The sequence below is a fragment of the Oncorhynchus kisutch genome, linkage group LG26 (assembly GCF_002021735.2).
Source record: "Oncorhynchus kisutch isolate 150728-3 linkage group LG26, Okis_V2, whole genome shotgun sequence".
Taxonomy (NCBI): Eukaryota; Metazoa; Chordata; class Actinopteri; order Salmoniformes; family Salmonidae; genus Oncorhynchus; species Oncorhynchus kisutch.
Genome location: NC_034199.2, coordinates 9,878,204 through 9,885,589, shown reverse-complemented (window position 1 = coordinate 9,885,589; position 7,386 = coordinate 9,878,204).

The following is a 7,386-nucleotide window of genomic DNA, read 5'->3' as shown; positions in this document are numbered from 1 at the left end:
AGAGATATTACAGAAAGGTGGAGATATGAATACCATTTGGAAATGAATGGACCCCAGCAGACTGCCGACCAATCGTGTTCACGTTGTCATGTTGCGTCACATGGTTGCTAAACTAATCGTCACACATTCCTTCTCAAAGTCGGGGAATGAGACGAGAAACGTGCCTATTTTCCGCGGAAGTACGCAATGTCACGATTCCAAAGATATACAATATTACAGATACCAAGTAACGTATCTAACGTCTTGGAAAATACTTGTAATGTTGTAATTCTTGTTGACGAAATTCATGCAAATGCTAGATTTTTTTGAGATAGCGTCCAGAATGCATCGCGCATTGCCATAGTTGGGCAACGTACACTATAGGCGGTAATACGATTCCAATGGAGTTTACCATCTCCTCAAAAGTATCTCTGCATACAGTGAGCAGCCAGAAGCACAGGGCACAGTCCAGTCGACGACTCGAGCACAGCGTGATGATGCATATATAAATAATACATGTAAATGCATTCAAAACAAAGGCCTTATTGATACATTGTTGCAAAAGATCTGACAGGTTCCATGATTTAGGTGGTTGTTACAACAATATGAATTATATAATTAAGCAATAAGGCCGGAGGAGGTTTGGTATCTGGCCAATATACCACGGCCATATATCACAAACCCCAATGTAATTAGAACAGTACAACTAAATGTTTTGTCATACCCGGTGGTATACGGTCTGATATACCATGGCTTTCAGCCAATCAGAATTCAGGGCTCAAACCACCCAGCGTATAATAACTGCATGTATTGGGAGAGGGATAAAGAAATATAAATATATAGTTGCAGATAGTTAGTGACATATATAGTGACTATTTTTTATTGCTTTTTGTATCCCAGGACTCACTAGAAAACAGTGGCAAGTGTTACAGATGTGGACTACCCCAGATAGATAAATGCACAGTAGCCTATCTATTTGCTTACCTGACAGGAAGAAAAGTGAAAAATACATATAAAACACTAAGATAATAAATGATGGATAATCCATTGCTTGTGGCATAACTAACACAAATTATCATTTTGTGTAGCACATGCAAGCAGGCTATATGGAGGGCAATGCTTGAAGCAGCACTGCGTGTTTATTTTCTGTGCATGTGTGCATAAAGTTGGTCAGTCTATTTGGGTCTAAACCTACAAATGTATATGCGCAAGGAAGGGGGATAGGAGATAATAATATTACTGTCTCTGTTACATAATCTAATATCAGTCATTAAACCAGCTTCCCCTATCAGTTGGCTATATCGCAAGGGGTCGTATTTTCAAAACACAGATCATCAAAAAATCTGCGTTTTTAAACCATTTCACCTGTGTTTTATATAGAATGTCAACCATATTATTTTTTTTTTGCTTAACTAGAGTGATCAGGGGCATGCAACTATAGTTTTCCTTCACAGGGGTGGCAGGGTAACCTAGTGGTTAGAGCGTTGGACTAGTAACCGGAAGGTTGCAAGTTCAAACCCCCCCAGCTGACAAGGTACAAATCTGTCGTTCTGCCCCTGAACAGGCAGTTAACCCACTGTTCCTAGGCCTTCATTGAAAATAAGAATTTGTTCTTAACTGACTTGCCTAGTTAAATAAAGGTAAATTAAAATAAAAATAAATTAGTGCAACATATTCGGAAGAAAATAGCTTCATTTTCATCAGCTGACAACAGAAGTGCAACACAAGTCAATTCTTAGAGTGAAAAAGCAAGGCCTTTTTTGCAAATAACTATGAATGGTCCAACATATGTTTATGATAGAAAGAATGGTGCCAGCTACATTTCCTAATGTTTTGCTTGAAGTTAACCTTGCATTTTACCAGAGGCTGGCTACACTGAGAAAAGTACCAGAGAAAAGTAGCAACACATCAGTAAGAGCACTGTCTGTTGATAGAATGCTTGTTCATGAATTTTCATCCAAAGTGGAGAAGTGCAACTGAAGCACAAAATTAGTCTGATGCCGAGCAGAAATTACATTAAGAAGCATTATACAGCACATTCGGGAAGTATTCAGACCCCTTCACTTTTTCCACATTTTGTTTAGTTACAACCTTATTATAAAATGTATTAAATTAATTGTTTTCGTCATCAATCTACACACAATACCCCATAATGACAAAGCGAAAACAGGATTTTAAGAAAAAATAACAAATACCTTATTTACATAAGTATTCAGACCCTTTGCTATGAGACTCAAAATTGAGCTCAGATGCATTCTTTTTCCATTGGTCATCCTTGAGATGTTTCTACAACTTGATTGGAGTCCAAATGTGGTAAATTAAATTAATTGGACATGATTTGGAAAGGCACACACGTGTAAATAAAGTCCCATAGTGCATGTCAGAGAAAAAAGCAAGCCATGAGGTCGAATGAATTGTCGGTAGAGGTCCAAGACAGGATTTTGTCGAGGTGCAGATCTGGAGAAGGGTAGAAAAACATTCTGCCGAATTGAAGGTCCCCAAGAACACAATGGCCTCTAACATTCTTAAATGGAAGAAGTTTGGAACCACCATGACTCTAGAGCTCCTAGAGCTTGCCGCCCGGCCAAACTGAGCAATTGGGGAAGAAGGGCCTTTGTCAGGGAGGTGACCAAGAGCCTAATGGTCACTCTGACAGAGCTCTAGAGTTCCTCTGTGGAAAAGGGACAACCTTCCAGAAGGACAACCATCTCTGCAGCACTCCACCAATCAGGCCTTTATGGTAGTGGCCAGACGGAAGCCACTCCTCAGTAAAAGGCACATGACAGCCTGCTTGGAGTCTGCCTTTTGGCAACTAAAGGAATCTCAGACCATAAGAAGCAAGATTCTTTGGTCTGATGAAACCAAGATTTAACTCTTTGGTATGAATGAAAAGCGTCACATCTGGAGGAAACCTGGCACCATCCCTACGGTGAAGCATGGTGGTGGCAGCATTATGTTGTGGGGATGTTTTTCAGCGGCAGGGACTGGGAGACTAGTCAGGATCGAGGGAAAGATGAACAGAGCAATGTACAGAAATATCCTTGATGGAAACCTATCTCCAGGACCTCAGACTGGGGCAAAGGTTCACCTTCCAACAGGACAACAAACTTAAACACACAGCCAAGACATCTTAGGAGTGGTTTCGGGACAAGTCTCTGAATGTCCTTGAGTGGCCCAGCCAGAGCCTGTACTTGAACCTGCTCGAACATCTCTGGAGAGACCTGAAAATAGCTGTGCACCGACAATCCCCATCTCACCTGACAGAGCTTGAGAAGATCTGCAGAGAAGAATGGGAGAAACTCCCCAAATACAGGTGTGCCAATCTTGCAGTGTCATACCCAAGAAGACTTGAGGCTGCAATCGCTACCAAATGTGTTTCAAAAAGTACAGAGTAAAGGGTCTGAATACTTATTGAAATGTGCTCTTTCAGTCTTATTATTTTTTGCAAAAATGCCTAACACCCTGTTTTTGCTTTGTCATTATGGGGTATTATGTGTACATTGATGAGGGGGAAAAAAACTATTGAATCAATTTTAGGATAAGGCTGTAATATAGCAACATGTGGAAATGGTCAAGGGGTCTGAATACTTTCCGAATGCACTGTAGAGCTGTGTTTACAAAACTCAGCAAGATACTGTATTTCTTATGCGTTTCACCATTTGTTCTGCTGAAAAATGCCCTGAGTGGCCTAAACAGAACCCACATTAACACCAATAACACTATCACGTTTTGTTCAGGCAACCTCAGTCACAAATTGATGATTATAGTCAAGATTGCATATTCTGTGGGGTTATTCTGCAGTCTGTGGTCAAACAAATTATATTTTCAAAGATTTCATGGAAACTGCAATCGTGATGAGCACTAACCAATCACAGCATAGAGTTCAGAAATACGCAGACCTGTGGCAGACCTGTTGCACCACAGACTTCTGATTTATGATCGTTTTCCTACTTAGAAAATAAGTCATCTCAAAACGGTTTATCTCCACCTAAATCTGAATACCATTATAATCTGATTGAACAGTTGTAACAGGCATACTGTAAAAGTATGTACTACTAGTGTAATTACTGCACATTTCTGCATGATTGGGTGGACTGCTTCGGCATTCAACAACGCATCACTTTTAATTTGCCAAACCTTTTGTCAAGACAGCAACAAGAGAGTTGGCAAAAGCAGAAACATTGTATCTGTCAAGCCATTGTGTAATATCACTGACATACAATGTCCAAAAATGTGGAATAATTCTTGGTCATATTGTTGTTTTGGTGTGACAATGCATCACCACAAAGATATTTGGAACAAAGGCCGCTGATATGTCGTCAATTAAATACGGGTAACTGCCAAAATAATGGAAACACTTGAGTAAAGGAGGGATACAAAGTGTATTGAAAGCAGGTATGTCCACACAGGTGTAGTTCCTGATTTAATTATGCAGTTAACATCCAATCATGCTTACGATCACGTATAAAAATGCTGGGCAGGCCATTATTTTGGCTACCATGGCTATGCCCCCATAGGATGGCAATGCCCCCATCCACAGGGCACGAGTGACCGGAATGGTTTGATGAGCATGACAACGATGTAAACCATATGCCATTGCCGTCTGTCAGCTGGGGCCTCCATTTATAACCGTTGCGTAAATTTTGCAATAAATATCTGCGTGCACCATTTCTGAAAAGACTGCATGCACAAAAATATTAATATTTATACACTTGGCGCACGCCATATATACACATTTCTCATTATAAATCAGACCTGTTGTAAAACGGTGCGCACGTGATAACAATGCTTTAATTTACTCTATGCTTTGGAAATATTGGAATTATGCCAAGACGGTGTCTAAAGGAAATATAAATGGCGAACTTGATCAAATGTCTTTGGAGTTGTTGGCAGAATGTTTTCTCTTGCAGTGACATTTGCTGCATCTGGCGGTTTCTGAAAGACAAAAACATTTGCAAATTGTTGTGGATCTGTAAACCGATCGTTTGAATTCAATACAAAAACAATAATAGCCTATATAATAACCCCAAGTAAATTACAGATGCGCGTGGTAATTTGTTGTATGGCTACTTCGGGAACATATACTCATCATGGCCAGAAAAGGCAAGGAATTTGCTGACTGAGGTTAAAGTGCAGACTGTCAGCTTTAATTTGATGTCATTTTCATCCATATCGGGTGAACCGTTTAGAAATTACAACATTGTTTGTACATAGTCCCCACATTTTAGGGGACCAAAAGTAATGGGACAAATTAATTTACGTGAATCGTGAATAATGAGAGCGAGAGAGTTAGAGGCATAAATATCATACCACCCCTCCAAAAAAATGCTAATCTTCATTCTTCACGATTCAATCCGTTATCATGGTGTAGTATCCACATGAATGTAGAAGTGTTTAGAGACATATTCTACACTTATTTACAATAAAAGTTACTCCAACAATAATCTGCTCTGAGTATATTGTGAAGCACGAAGCAGAATGATTGAAGACTTTTTTGACAAGGCATCCTTTGTGCATGTTCTTACTAGGGGTGTAAATTTAGATGTAAACGAGATGTTGTTCCACTGCTAGCCTGGGAGAAGTGCTCTGTGAGGCATACCTCCGGGTAATGTGATCCCATAATGACACAGCATTCTATATCGTCCTCTCAACAAAAGATGACCTCTCTATCTCTCTTTCCATACTATGCATAATAACATACTTGGTTTAATCAAATTTAGTAACATGAGAAACATAACACATTATTGTTTTCAGCAAGCTTCAGGTATTCAATATAAGGTATTTATGGTCAAACACTTGGTTATCTCTTCGACCACAAGTAACAAGTTGGCTGCTTAGTCTCATTGTGTGGGGTATACAGGACACAAACCTCACACTCAGCAGTTACTTTTGTGTTGTGTGGTCACAGTTGGCATCCCTCATCTATTTTGATCTATTCATGGTTAAGTCAGAGGGGTAAAGAATTGACCTGGCACTATTGAAGAGCTAAAAACATCTGACCTGATCCCATAAGTGGGCTGCTGTTGTCAGCTGGCTGAGGTGTCTATGTTCAGTAGTAAGGCTTTTGCTGTGTCATGTTGGGGTCACATGACCTGGAGGTATGCCTCACTGAGCACCTCTCCCAGGCTAGAGGTGGAACAACATCTCAGTTTACATCTAAATTATATACACCCCTGGCAGGAACACAAACGAAGGATGACTTGGCAAAAAAAGTGTCTGCAATCGTTCTGCTTCATGCTTCACAATCCACTCAGAGCAGATTATTGTAACAAGTGAGAGTATGGTCTCTCTACATCTTATATATGAAACAGGTTTGAACAATATCAAATAATTATCAAACAATGTGTAACCTATTTTTCCCATTTTACTTCATTTATCTTCTCATTGTAATACCACAATTGTTGGTGTAATAAATGTCCTATGAACTTACTTTTCTTAATGGCATCCTATTACCATTATTTAATTCATGTTCACATTGTTGGAAAAACATTTAATTTACCTAGTTCAATTCAAAACACAGACAGTGCCAATAGATCACTAGATCAGATCTTTCCCTAATTCATTAAAGTCCATGTAAATATGGTTAGTTATTCTTATATGCCATTCAAATGTTTCTGTGTTGGTTGGTTTTATGTTGTGGTTATGAATAGGGACCATTTAAAAAAAAATATATGTTTTACCTTTATTTTCCTAGGCAAGTCAGTGAACAACATCTTCTATGAAATAGAGGGGTAAACACCTGACAGGTGTTTCTGATCGATAAAAAAAAAAGAAGTTTATCTGTCACATCACTGGCAACAGAGTGAGGGTTTGTATGCTTGACCTCTCATGCCGTTGCATGTGGATCAAAATCAACATTTGTTTGCAAGTAAAGGCAGAGCAAACCACCACAATCTCCGGCCACATTTGAGTAAGCAGCACCGCAAAAAGCAGACCACCTATATGAAGTGGCTGTCTGCACATGAGTTGACTTTGAACTAAGTCATGGAATGATGAGATCACAATACAGTGAAGTCCGAAAGTATTGGGACATTGACATTTTTTGTTGTTTTGGCTTTGTACTCCAGCACTTTGGATATGAAATGATACAATGACTGTGAGGCTAAAGTGCAGACTGTCAGCTTTAATGTGCGGGCATCCATTTTGGGTTTACCTGATACACTTCACTGTATTTTGATCTCATCATTCCATGACTTAGTTCAGTCAACTCATGTGCAGACAGCCCCTTCATATAGGTGGTCTGCTTTTTGCTGTGCTGCTCACTCAAAAGTGGCCAGAGACTGTGGTAGTTTGCTCTGCCTTTACTTGCAAACAAATGTTGATTTTGATCCACATGCAACGGCATGAGAGGTCAAGCAAACAAACCCTCACTCTGTTGCCAGTGATGTGACAGATAAACTCTTCTTT